General features: G+C 42.6%; 1 protein-coding gene across 3 annotated transcripts in view; it reads right to left on the bottom strand.

Annotated features, from left to right (window-relative positions):
• Positions 1-41: 41 nt before the first annotated feature.
• The window catches only part of LOC108625523 (uncharacterized), a 132,812-nt gene continuing 118,368 nt past the window's right edge, over positions 42-14,485 (bottom strand). For all 3 annotated transcript variants that reach the window (XR_001916653.2, XM_026814028.1, XM_026814027.1), the window contains one exon: positions 42-121. The gene's annotated coding sequence lies outside the window, so the exon portion shown is untranslated. The remainder of the gene's footprint in view (positions 122-14,485) is intronic.

The raw sequence follows: 14,485 nt of genomic DNA, 5'->3' as shown, positions 1-14,485 counted from the left end.
TATTAATATCGAATAAGAAACTAAATGAGAGCATACCTTCTGTTGTGGATCGTTCAACTCGCCCTGAAAGCCTTCCATTTAAAAATCGAAGGTGGCCTTAATATCCCACAAACGCTTCTACCTATAATAATGAAACAATATCGTTGAGTGATAGCGTTTGAAATTTTTATCCACTAAGTATAGTCTATATTTTCCTAACGATTCGTGTACTTTGATAATTCACTCTTTATACTTCAATTAATGTGAGTGCAATATATCTCAATATAAAACACAACAATCTTTTTATTTCTTTGTACAAATGAAAATAATAATAGTATAAATTAACATAATTCTGTGCTTAATTTCTTTCTTCTACTTGTATTCATGCTTGAATGATGTTATAAACCCTTATTCCACTAACCATGTCATATTTGTTTTCCAAGTAAACAGAATAGCAGTCAAAACGACGTGGGTAACATGATTCAGGATTTAAAGTGTTAAACATGGAAATGAATTCCGCGTGCACGTTCCAGGCCCGTGTCCCCGATTTTAATTATAATCGAGGCTGAGGCTGCGCCGTATCCGTCGTCGTCATGCAAATAAATCACGGGTGCACCGCAGAGCGGTACTTCCGGCTCGTGTCTCCGTGCAGAAAAATTTGAATATTTTCTTCGCAGACTCCGATGCGCAGGCACGTGTCCAAAAATCGTCGATTCTAATTCTAATCCCACCGCGGTGAATTTGAATAACGTTCCTCGCCCTCGAGCTTGGTCCTCGCGCCTGTGAACCTCCGATACACGCGACCGAATCTCGAGACCCACCTTTCTGATTTGCATCGTTTTGCTGTTTTTTATTTTTTTATTTTCGCGCGTGCCGGAATAAATCTGCGGTGATACCGGGGCCGTGGAGGTTCTCCAGGTGATTCGAACGCGCTGCCACGCGTCTGCATAAATTACACCTTGATGCGGCTTGGATATTTACATTAAAAGGTGAAAGTGTAAAAGAGCGAGATAAGAGGCAAAATTATGTCCGCGAGCCACGTGCGAAATTTCTGACGATTCTTGCTACAAAGTGTGCATAAATTGGGGTTATATAAAATATGCCTCGTGGCATCAGCCTTTTTATATATGACCTTCTAATGTAGACGATCTTGATATTACCATTGAAATTGGAGCCCACGCACAACCAACAATATGACGAATCTGTTGGTCATGAGCTGACTGTTCTTTCTTATACTGTGTCCAAAGTAATGAACTATGAAACAACGGACGGACACAAGAATCCTGTAATAGCCTCAATAAAAGCGTTTCCGCCTTCGAAACCTGTCGCGTACTACATCCATGAAATCCTTGATCTATCGCGACGATCAGGCCACGGAATCGCGCGAGTAAAACAATGTTGAGACACAGCAAAGTGTAAACCTATTGGAATCGCTATTGTCACCCACGAATCCGAGCATTGTTCATCGAGCAACGTTTAGGAAGACACCACTACAAGGACAAGGGAAGAAAGGAACAACGCAGGTACCCAATTATTGTCATCGTCACCCACGAGGTTTCCATACTCGTCACTGCGACATCGAACGATAAAAGTCACGAGGTTCGCGTAAAACGCATCAGAGACAGAGAGCGAACAGATCGAACGCTCGTACGCACCACGATTATTGTCGTCATATCGACGATCTCTCGACGCCGTCGCGCTGCGTCGAGAGTTCGTTAACGTGAGAAAAATTTGTCCCCCTCTGAAGTTGGCTATCCCGGCACGTTGGGATCGATCGACGGTTTATTGCATGATCGACGACCGTTTGTGAACCATTCCGCTGCCCACGGGACCGGGCTGGGATCGCCGTTCGAATCCGGGAATCGATTAGTCGTTGCGATCCTCGCGCAGTTTTATATTCGTATCGTCGACGAAATCGGCCGGTAAATCAACGGGAACGGTTTCCGCCCGCGATTGACGCGTCGGAGTAGGCTGCAGCCGCATGAATGGACAGCCTCGTCCGTACAACTTGTACAGAGGAATCTTACTCTCCTTATCGTTAAGATACACTAATGTTCGTTCAGGAGATTTACTGATATTCCTGCTTGGAGAACGTATGAACGTTTCGGCTGAGATAAGATTATTGGTGATTTTATCATTTGAGGAAGCGAGGAATTGTAGGTGTGATTTTTCTGGACGTTTTTGATGCGATAAGAAAAGCCAGGATTACATATTATAGGGTAAGGCGCGTCATGTCTTAATGGAAGCATTTAATGTATGTAAAGTAATAAATGTGAACAAATAATTGTTTCAGTAGCTGACCCAATTAAATTAAATCATGTCATCAAAAATTAATCCAAGAATAAAATTATATCGAATAAAGTAGCAGGAATAAATAAATACAAAAAAGCAGGCAAGCAGAATGTCATTTTTATCTTTCTAGGAGCTACCAACCAGACTCGTTGGCAACATGAACGAGATTAAATAATTCCCGAAAACCTGAACCGAAGTCGCGGGCGCGATAAAAAGTTCGATCATCCGAGGGAAGCCGCGCCGTTAACGTCAAGGGGGCGAGAATTAATTCGCGCGAGGACCGGGGAACGATTTCAGAGAAACTCCCTCGTGCCGTTTACAGCCTTTTTACAGTGTGCCCTCTGTGCTCGATCGACAAAAATATTATTACCATTCGGCCGGGAGACGCAGACGTCCGCGGATCCACGCAGAACCGTTCAACGACATGGAAACAACGTCGTCGTAAAAACGTTCGGCGTGCTTCCATCGACAGAGCACCCTGCGTCCTCTCGGTCAGCATAAGGTGCATGCATTAAATGCAAACTTTCTTTTTCTTTTTCATCGGTCGGTGAAAAGATGTTCACCGTTGAACCTGGCCCCGGTGATAAAGCCGCGTTCCAACAAGGAATGAAGGAGATCGTCGCGATCTCCCGGCTCGTGATCGTCGATCGATCGTTCAGGTTCGTAACCCCCGGCCAATAATTATTATCGTCGCCACCCACGAGCCGACCTTGCTTTGAGCGAACCGAGCAACTGCCTCGGTCGCCGGTAGGAAAAAAGGAGGAAAGCAAATGAGAAACAGAAAGAAAGCGAGGCGAACTCGAGGCATTTACGAGCCGCGTTTCCAATAGCACCCTTCTAAGCTCTCGCTTCGACCCACTCTCTGCGTCCGTTCCTCGCGTCGCGTTGCGCCTGGAGTCGCGTGGGCGAACGAGCGACTTTATTGGCCGGTCCACAATGCGACATTCGCAGCTTCGTGTCTCGCAGTCTCGCCGGTATAACACGGGCCACTTCTCGTTGGGAAAAAATTGCACTCGGGCCAGATTGCGTCCCCCACGACGAACCAGTTTTTTTCAACCCTCACCACCGAAAATAACCGCTACCATCCGCTACCATGCTATCTAATGAATTCTTCCTCGATATTAAAGACCAAGATGAAGTTCGAATACTTTAATTGATAATAAAATTGAGATCATTAAGTCGCTAATTATGCGATTCATTAATTTGAATAAATGACACAAAATCACCTGTACATTTATTCGATATTTCATATTATTAAAAATTCTATTCTTTTTTATTAGTAATAAATATAAAATAATTTAATAAATAAAAATCGAGGGTCTACGTTTCTTCACGAGTCCCGGAATATTAATGGTACCAATAAAAAATGGCAATTGCAAACTGTTGTATGGGTCTGTTCACCGGGTGTGTTGCAACGGTGAAGAAAAGAGAGAACGGGAGGGCAAATAATCGTCGAACAATGGTCGGCTCTCGCTGCTCCCGCGATCGCCGTTTACGCTGTGCAAACGAACGAAGGCCTGAAGCCTTACGGATTCTAAGCACGAGATACACACTACCCTTGTCCGCTTTGTTTTCCTCTTTTTCTTCTCTTCTCGAGACAAGGGTGACCCGTGCTGTATCAGAACGTTTGGTAGTGTTAATTAAATGGTCAAGTCAAATACGATTTTTAACTCTGTTCACAATAATTGAGGATAATTTATACTTCATAAAACTTTTCGTACATAAGCTTCAGGATTTGCAATTTAATTATTCCTCATCTGTCTTAAAACAATTTTATGCAACAATTGTTATAAAATTAAATTAAGTGAAACATTTTAGAGATATAATAAAATAATAAAAAAACATATTGAAAATTAGTTAATTAAACACAAGCTTTTAACTGTTTCCCTAAAATTGTTTAAACTTTAATTAGTATTAGAAATAAAGTTCCCATTCAATAAACAATTAAATCTGTGAACATACGTAAGTGTCGCGTCACGTGCAAACTCGGAATTTTCTAAGGGTTAACGCGAGAACTCGAAATGAAGTACGCCACCTCTGTTATTAGTTCTTTATGGAGAAATAATTATCTAATAACGACAGTTCCGTACGCAGCAGTGTTACGATCGCCGTTTACAGTTTTGCATCACGCTCTCAGCTTTACGGATTCTAAACACGGAACATATCCTTTGCGGTGTTCTCACCCCCCTCCCGCGACATACTGCCTCCGTGTTGAAAGGACAATACCTTTCTACATGAATATTCAACGTACATTCTTTTTTAGCAAAGTCTATGAATAATTTAATCGTTAGCCATATTCTAATAATTCAAGCATTTTTCCATTAGCTCTGAACTATGATATCATGGAAAAACGAGCATTCAATGCTTGATGCTTGCCTTGCAGGGAGAATAAATTTGTATATTAATCCTGGTTGAAAAATTCTTTCTGATATAACTGATATCGAAACCAGATACAAATTAACGTACAATAAGTTTGATTATTCACCACAAATTTCCAGATCTTAAATCTTGATCAAAATAACCGTAGGATAATAAACAAGAGGAGAAATCCAAGAGCAAGGAACGAGTAACGACATTAAGACGATGAAACGTGAGAAAAGGAGAGAGCGAGATATCCGTTAGAAAACCTCTAATCTACTCTCGGGTTTAATATGCATCGTGTACATTTATTCGCGTGCACAGAGAGGGAAGGCGGGAGGGAGGGAGGGAGGATCGAGGGTCTACGTTTCTTCACGAGTCCCGGAATATTAATGGTACCAATAAAAAATGGCAATTGCAAACTGTTGTATGGGTCTGTTCACCGGGTGTGTTGCAACGGTGAAGAAAAGAGAGAACGGGAGGGCAAATAATCGTCGAACAATGGTCGGCTCTCGCTGCTCCCGCGATCGCCGTTTACGCTGTGCAAACGAACGAAGGCCTGAAGCCTTACGGATTCTAAGCACGAGATACACACTACCCTTGTCCGCTTTGTTTTCCTCTTTTTCTTCTCTTCTCGAGACAAGGGTGACCCGTGCTGTATCAGAACGTTTGGTAGTGTTAATTAAATGGTCAAGTCAAATACGATTTTTAACTCTGTTCACAATAATTGAGGATAATTTATACTTCATAAAACTTTTCGTACATAAGCTTCAGGATTTGCAATTTAATTATTCCTCATCTGTCTTAAAACAATTTTATGCAACAATTGTTATAAAATTAAATTAAGTGAAACATTTTAGAGATATAATAAAATAATAAAAAAACATATTGAAAATTAGTTAATTAAACACAAGCTTTTAACTGTTTCCCTAAAATTGTTTAAACTTTAATTAGTATTAGAAATAAAGTTCCCATTCAATAAACAATTAAATCTGTGAACATACGTAAGTGTCGCGTCACGTGCAAACTCGGAATTTTCTAAGGGTTAACGCGAGAACTCGAAATGAAGTACGCCACCTCTGTTATTAGTTCTTTATGGAGAAATAATTATCTAATAACGACAGTTCCGTACGCAGCAGTGTTACGATCGCCGTTTACAGTTTTGCATCACGCTCTCAGCTTTACGGATTCTAAACACGGAACATATCCTTTGCGGTGTTCTCACCCCCCTCCCGCGACATACTGCCTCCGTGTTGAAAGGACAATACCTTTCTACATGAATATTCAACGTACATTCTTTTTTAGCAAAGTCTATGAATAATTTAATCGTTAGCCATATTCTAATAATTCAAGCATTTTTCCATTAGCTCTGAACTATGATATCATGGAAAAACGAGCATTCAATGCTTGATGCTTGCCTTGCAGGGAGAATAAATTTGTATATTAATCCTGGTTGAAAAATTCTTTCTGATATAACTGATATCGAAACCAGATACAAATTAACGTACAATAAGTTTGATTATTCACCACAAATTTCCAGATCTTAAATCTTGATCAAAATAACCGTAGGATAATAAACAAGAGGAGAAATCCAAGAGCAAGGAACGAGTAACGACATTAAGACGATGAAACGTGAGAAAAGGAGAGAGCGAGATATCCGTTAGAAAACCTCTAATCTACTCTCGGGTTTAATATGCATCGTGTACATTTATTCGCGTGCACAGAGAGGGAAGGCGGGAGGGAGGGAGGGAGGGAGAGAGAGGGGTGTAGAACACGCCCGACGCGCGCGTACTTATCGCCGAGGTATCATTCACCACTATTTTCCCCGCTTTAAATCCGGTAATTAGGTAAATAAAGCTGGCTGTCAGTGCATCCCCGCGATTGTTGCGAATGCCTGGCAGCGGCCGCGCGTAATCACGCGTAGTCACACTTGGCTGAGCTGTATACCTCCGACCAGTGGAGGCAAGATTCCTTTTCTCATGTAACGTGATTAGTTACATCAAAGAAATTAAACACCGTAAATCCAGTCACGACATAAAAATCATGCATTGATAAATAACTGTTACTGTCTCGTATTTCTTAAACCGATAACGCATAGATAAAAGTAACAGTAATCTTAAAAATAATATAGTATAAGTTCTAATCTGATGAAATTAATTTAAATTTAACTATAAAATTCAATAAGGATTGAAAAAATGATTTTTTATAGGATCGAAGTGAAGCTCACCTGCTGCTCCTTGCATGGCTACGCCAATGTTCGCGAGTAAACCGTTTACAGTATTGTACAATTACGTACGCCGTGGTCCAGCCACACCTACACCTACGCGAACGTCGCCCGGAGTGGCAAAATGCACACGAACGAGAGCCGGTACTAACCCTGTTCCACGTGTGGAGGTGTACACGTGAGCCGTGCAGGCTCTCTTGGGTTAGGTTAAGTATAATGCGCGGTCGTGCAGCTTTCGGGGCCCGGAGGCGCTAACATGAAAATCGTATGGTAATGGGGCACCGTGGCTCCTTGGAGCGCGGGGTCGGAGCCCGTGTAAGCGAGGCCCGCGGTGAATCTAGGCTCTCTTCCTGGTATTAGCGAACCGAGCGTAGCCCGACAGGGAGAAGGAAAGAGAGAGAGAGAGAGAGAGAGAGAGTGGAAAAGAAGTCGCGGAGGCCCTCGCTCGAGGAGGGTCCCTGGGTTCGCGTGCCTCCGATAATTATACGCTCGAACCGTGGCCCGTGGAAGCGACGGAGAGGGAGGAATAGGAGGGCATCGAGTCTGCGGTCCGACAGGGTCGAAGTTGACCGGCGTCTAATCGATTCGCCGCCTCGGCATGGAAATTTCTTTGCAGGCTGCCCCGCGGCCGGCGATGCCTAACATCTTCGCGGAAACTTCGTGGGACACTGCTCTGCTGTGGAACCATCGACGAGTTTGCTCGTATACAATTTCTGGACGATTATCACTGAGCTAGGGGCAAGATATATTTTCAATAATACCGGACGAATCAATTTATGAAAAGATTCGATTCGAGGAACGTAAGATATTAAATAATCAATGTCCTAATTGAAACATAACTGTATTGAAAATGTGTTAATTCATTTACTCCAGATATTGCAGGAATTGTATAATAATAATAAATTGGAATTCGAGTTGAAAAAACATCGACAAAATCCGGTTTCTTAAACACTTGTTCTGATAGTTCTAATCTTTATATACGTTTTACAATGATATACCGACTTACATTCTTAAGACGATTACTGGTGTAATTAATTTGTCCTCTTACAACTTTTATTAACGACCGTCACTAAAGATAGCCGTTTTATAGCTTAAGAATCACGGCAAGTGTTACGGTATACGTGTTCTCTTCAAGCCAGTTGTGGAATACAGGAATTATTATAAATTAAACTAACGACCATTACTGATACGTTAATCAATGTTGCATCACGTCTGTGTTACTGTTAAATATTAATGCCGCGTCTTTCCAATTCCCGGAGTCGATGAAGAATCACCTCGGAGACATTACGAGCCGACGTAGAAACCTACTACCTACTTTACGTTGACATTTTGCTTTAACTTTTCACCTTTCTAATAAGCTCTGTAGCTAACAAACAGTTTTCCCATGCTGTTAATTACAAGCAAATTGCCTCCATCAGCTGAGAACCACATGCGTGCATCTCTTCTAGCATAACGTCGCATTAAAATTCAGGCCGTTAGCGTTTTTTCCTGTCAGTTTCCGGCAATCGCGCGAACGCTTGCTCATCGGTTCTCACCGACAATTGACGTGAAACGAAATCTTTCGAATGGGAAACGGTAGTAATTCCGATGAAAGCCAAACGAGATGAATGAAATTGCCTCGGCGGTATCAAATTCTTAACGAGAAGCCCATTGCGCTTCCTTTGTAAGAAACGTTCTCGCATTCTATTAGGGGTGGCTACGGTATAAAATCGTCGCGGGACACGCGGGACAATAAATACGCGTTTTTTCCACGGGGCTAATGCTATTCGGTCTGAAATTAAAACGGCAGTAAACGTCAACGAAAGAAGGCGGCAGACCGGTTTGTCCTGGCTCGCTTCTTAATAGAATGCATTTACATTCGCACATACCCTGCGCGCAACTGCGTTACGTCAAAATTAAAGTTTACATTATCTTTACGATCGGCTCCCGGCTGACTTCCTTCCAACGAACCCACTGAGAAATTTTAATAGAACAAGGAAGCGATAGTCAATTCTACAGAAAGCTCAAGTTTTATTTTCTACAAAATAAGAACTGTAGATGTTGCACGTCTACTGGAATGTACTTGTCTTATCAGTAAATGAATATCTAAAAAAAAGTGCTAAAATGTATTTTATTAAATTCTTGCTTGCAACAACGTAGGTCCAACATGATAATTAAGCTCATACACGAAATTCTTTTACGAGGCGAAAGAATGGCATTTAGTTTGCACGAAGTTGGGTTGAAATTTTTTTCCACGATTATTAAAACAATTAAACCCGTTATCGTCCCGGTTAAATCGGCCCGGGCTTCTTGGAAAGGGCAGCCGGCAGAGTTTTATGAAGTACGTACCTGCAACGTCCGCGATTAAAATGAGCGCAATGAAACAAACGCGTCCGAAGTCACGAAAGCCATTTACATTGTACACAGACAGGGCGAATTTCGTGACTCCGCGGCCGGCCAACAAAACAGCGATGGCCGGTCCTTTTTTTTTAAGTTAAAGGACATATTCAACCAGGGAATATTTATTAATAACGTCCTTATTAAATTAGTGAGACAGAATCATTTGGAATTTCATGAAGGATTGTGATGCAATGTGAAATTGGAAATAGAATTATATGAAGAATTATTAAAATTATGATCATTGTAATCAAAGGGTTATACCTCATATGTATAATAAATATATAATATATAGAATGAATATCAGAAACTAAATGTTTGTTGCAATTCTTAAAAATAAATATCTATGTAGATCGCATTTCTAAATTGACACCATAAAAGATATGTTCTGCATAAAAATCCGCAGTGTACCAATGGTAATATCGAATGGTAAGAAACGACATCTGACCTGACGTCAGGGCTGACCGAAGGACGCGAGGAATGGTCTCACGGAAATCGGAAACAACGTTCTAGCCGGTAGTGTCAACAGATTTGCCCCGGATGGTTGCTCGTACACAGAGGAGGGTGTCGAGAGAGGAGGACAGGGATGAGTGGTCAGGAAGGGGTGCAGATCGATCGCGAAGGGAGCGTTCGCGTTGTCTACTCGCACGTTTGTGTGTGCGTGTGTATGTGTGTGTGTGTGTGTGTGTGTCGGTTGAGTCAGAACGAGGCAAGGGTGGGCTCACGATCAAATATTAAGTCTTATCTGGCGCCGGTTTACCCAGAAGTCGCCTTCTCCCTTTCCCTCTCGTTGTTCCCGTCTCTTTCTCGCCGCGTCTAATTATCCCCGCCAACGACCGGTGGTCCCACAATATACTGTGTCCCCCGCCCCCGCCCCGTACCGCAAACTGGCCACCGTTCACGGTCGCGGGGGCTATTCTCGATCGGTGAAACCGCACACGTTGAGTATAGAATACATAAAAGTACCAAGACTGGCTTTCCTCTTTTCCTCTACGATCAACCCTCTCCAACCAGTTCTTACACCACCCACCGACGCGCCGGTCTGCACTCCTTTTGCCTCTCGCGCGCGCTCCTTCCTTCGATCGCCGGACGTTAATAGCCGCCACCCCCAACCCCCGCCACACCGTACTCCGGGGACCGTAATTAACAGAAGGAAAGACGCGGATAGAGCCGATGTGGGTTCATCAAAGGAGGACATTCAGACCGAAGAATTCTAGACCGAAGCGAAACGGTTTCCCGCTCTCATTGACACGATACTTTTTTTTAGTTCCACGGTTTTAGATCAGAATTTGGTTCTCTTATTTTCATTTTATTACGTATCTAATCTCTTGTAATAGAAAATAGACATACTGTACATGCTTTATAAATTTTCTAATTAATTTGCAATAAACATGACAAAAATTGATGCTTAAATATTGTTTTGAGAAAAGCTCGGTATCGTTGCTCGAATCTGTGTTCCATTCAACCGGAAGAAGCAACGGATAGAAGATTCCTGAGCGTCAGGTGAGACGGCAGGGAGGGATGGAAGAGAGGAGACAAAGGGTGGACGCATCCTCGTTACGCGAAAACGAGGGCGAAAGCGTTTCGAGGATTGCGATTCGATTGAAAATTCTCTCAGGTCCGGCTTCATGGGTTGTATCCTCTGGGGGGCAGGATTGGTCGGCGCCAGCGGAAAGAAAGTTTTTCCCTAATGACCGAGCCGAAGTGGTTACCGTTAATTTGGCCCACCCCCGCGGCTCTCCCGGCCACTTCTTCACCGCAGTCTCCCCTTCTTCCTACGTTTTTCGTGCACCCGCCGCCACTGTTTATAGGGTGACCCAGAAAAACAATGACGGAGAGCGCGATGGAGAGGAGCCGCGGAGGGTAGGAGGAGGGGAACGCGCGAAGATCGATCACCCGTGGCAACGCGGAGCGTCGGGGATCGACGCCGTTCCACCGATCGTGATCGATCGATATCCCCTGACACCAAGGTCAGCGCCGAAGGCGTTTTGCATAAACTGTCAGGCCACGGACTTAACCTTCGCGGCCAACAGTTGCGAAAGATATCATCGTTCCAACGATGATCCCTGCCGTTCAAAAGAACTTCGAGGGACACTTCTAAACATTCCTTTATTAAAAAGTCTGCAAGTATTGGTCATCGAATTGCAGACTTCTATTGAAAGAGCGTAAAAATCGATAATTATAGGGAATTATGTAATCGTTGAAATGAAAAGAATCACATAATTCTCAAGTGAAGGTGAATTCTCGTGGGAGGCACGAAGAACGAAGCGAGAGGTTGGCATTCTTGGCAAGACACCCAGAAATCGGATTTATTATTGTAATGAATGCGGTTGAATGACGATTTATTATCACTAGATGGGGCGATCGAGTGAATAACGCGAGCTAATGCCTGCGTTCCTTGCGAATTTTAATAGTTGGAATCATTTTCATGTACCATATGACAATTCAGTTTGCTACAATGTCGGAGGTTAAAATTTTCAGAGACAGAATGAAATTGGCAAGGAAACCATTTGTCATGCTTGATGTTAGAAAGACCGAGAAAGATGTTTCACAAAAGTGATAAGCATTTGTATGATAAAAATATAACAGTTAGGTAACAAATATTTATTACAGTATATGCTGTAATTTCTGTTCAAGCATTATTACGTTGCGAAATTCAATTCTTTAATAAAAACTAGAAGAAAAATCAAAATGTATCCAGCACTATTAGTAACGATAAAATTCCATCTCGCCTTCTTCTCTTCCTGTTCTTCTATTTTCGAGCACCGAGTATCGCCTCGCAGAAGCAAGCTTGGATAGCCACAAGCATGCGGGGAAAAAAGAAGTGCGAGGGTGGCTTCCAATGGAGAGAAGAAGACAGAGAGAGAGAGAAAACAACAGGGTGAGAGCTGCGAGTGGTATATCTAAGGAAGATAGAAAGAGATGGAGAAAAGGGGTGGGTGGCGGTGCCTCTCACATTCTTTTCACCAAGCGAAACGTTGCCGGCGGAGGCAGCAACGAGAGCGTCGCCTATCGATTTTTACTTCTAATGAATTCGAGCTAAAAACCCACCTCTCTGCCCCCAACAACCTACCCCTGCCTTGGTCCTTCACCTCTCTCTCTCTCTCTCTCTCATTCACTTCCTTTTTTCCTCTCTTCCTTATACTTCGCTACACAGCCAGCCCTTGTGCTTAGCCACGCTTCCACCCTCTGTTCCACGAACCACGCCAATCACTGCGCGGCATAATTACACGGTCGAGGTTAGTGTGCGACTCCGGCGAAGTCGTGTTTCTTAGACCTCGTGCACTGCCGTAAAAAAAAAGAGAGAAAAACAGAGAAACCAGGAGGAACGAGGGTGAGGTGAAAGGATAGGGGTGCGGCGAGCGTCTGCTGGCTTAGAACGAGTTTCGCGGGGTTAGAACCGTCGACGTACAGGGATCGACTTCTCTTAACCGCCCACCTCCTTTATTCTGACCGCGTTAATTCCTCAATGAGAAATAGAAGTCTTACCAGTGCACACACATTCCTTAAAGATTAATTCAATTTTAAAATTAAGTATAAGGTACTACGCTTTTCTGCAGATTTAAATTTAGAAGTGTAAATATTAATTCATACTGGTTCGAACCATTAACCAGTAACTTGATATCATCCTAACGGGTTACAAAGTATAAGCTTGAGAGAAATACAGAAGAATTAGAGGCTCGTATAAAAGAATTAATTTCACGCATGGTAAACGATTTTTCTCCGATGGGAAAGGGTTTGTTTAATTTATTTAAATTGGATCAACGGTCTTTGAACGGAATGAACGGCATTGAAATCGATCTCGTTGACCACCCCTCCGCGGTAAATAAAAAAAAGCTGGCCGGCCGAGCTTGCACGCCTCGGGGTGAGAATGGCGCATAATGCGAAACCGGTTTCGAAATCCATCCCTTAAGGAGCCGCTAACTCGTTCGAGTTACCGCGTCGCAATTATCGGTGAGACATCGAAATAGACCATAACCGGACGCGTTCCCCGCGCTGTGCGCGTGTACACCGACGGTTCCACACGAGGCGACACCAAACCCCGCGGGACGAGGGAACGTTAATTGAAATGAAACCGTGCGAACGAAATATTCTATGGGGCGAGTTTTATGTTCCTTCCCTGGTATACATACTTCAGGCCCTCCGTTGATTTCATGCAAATCGAATCACCGTCCCGCGTTAACGATTATGACTTTTTCGGAATCCAATCCCGGCGTAACGAGAACGCCAGTTCTATCTTTCCGTAAATCAGAAATTTGTTTGACACAGAAGGCGAATCGAGATTCTTTTTCTTAAAAAAAAAGAAAGGAGCAATTGTTTGGTAGCAATAAATCGGAACGCATCAAAATATACAGTTTCTATTTCGAAGTTTGAGCTTTGTTGACGAACGAGGCAAGTTTGTTTTTACGAAACACATAACTGGTTTTACATTGACCAGATAAAAACTTTTAGGAACGAAGTCGTCGTTTCCAATAAAGCCTCGGCCCTCTTCTCTTCTCTTTACCGCGGAATCGTCGATCGTAAAAACATACAATTAAACATTTCTGACCATCGAGCAAAGATTCCACGTATTATTTATGATTTGTTAAACAATCTAGGCATTTATGTCTTTGGTAATACTTCGTTACTTCTTTTAAAATTAAATACAATCGATAGAGAGTAAATACCAAATGTAAAACTATAATAATTGATATTTTTCATTAAAATTCTGAGCTTCAGTAGAATATCTTATTGATTGATTTTATAAACCTTAGATATTAGATACAAGAACATAAAACATTTGATTTACGATCAGTCTTGCATCTAATTTAGATTCCTATAAAATGAGGAAATATATGGACGGAAGATAATTTTCCATTAAATTCTAAATTACGTTCTAAACCTATTCCCCAAATATCACTTAGAATATTTGAAATATTTCATGCAAATTAAATGGAAGTTATTAAAATAACAATGAACACTTACGAGGCGAATATTAATTCGAATAATTTCGCTGTCAGTTTCTAATAGAATGGAATGGCGAGGGTTCTTCAGTTATTCAATCCTCTATCGGCGTTTATCAATCAATTCGTGGTTTCACGCGAGCCTCGATGACACGAAACGGAGAACCGCCGCCGCTGCGCCGGCAGCGAATCGCAGTTTAGTTACCGTGTCGTGACGGGATACATAACGGTGACCGAATGCGAGGCCTCGACGGCACGCTCGGAACTCGGTAATTATCGTAATTACGGCAATTAAACGGTGTCGCGACGAGCG

Source organism: Ceratina calcarata, unplaced genomic scaffold, assembly GCF_001652005.2.
Source record: "Ceratina calcarata isolate Rehan_Ccalc_2016 unplaced genomic scaffold, ASM165200v1 scaffold363.2, whole genome shotgun sequence".
NCBI classification, from domain to species: Eukaryota; Metazoa; Arthropoda; class Insecta; order Hymenoptera; family Apidae; genus Ceratina; species Ceratina calcarata.
The sequence above is the reverse complement of the archived record's forward strand: the minus strand, read 5'-3'. Positions and strand labels throughout refer to the sequence as shown.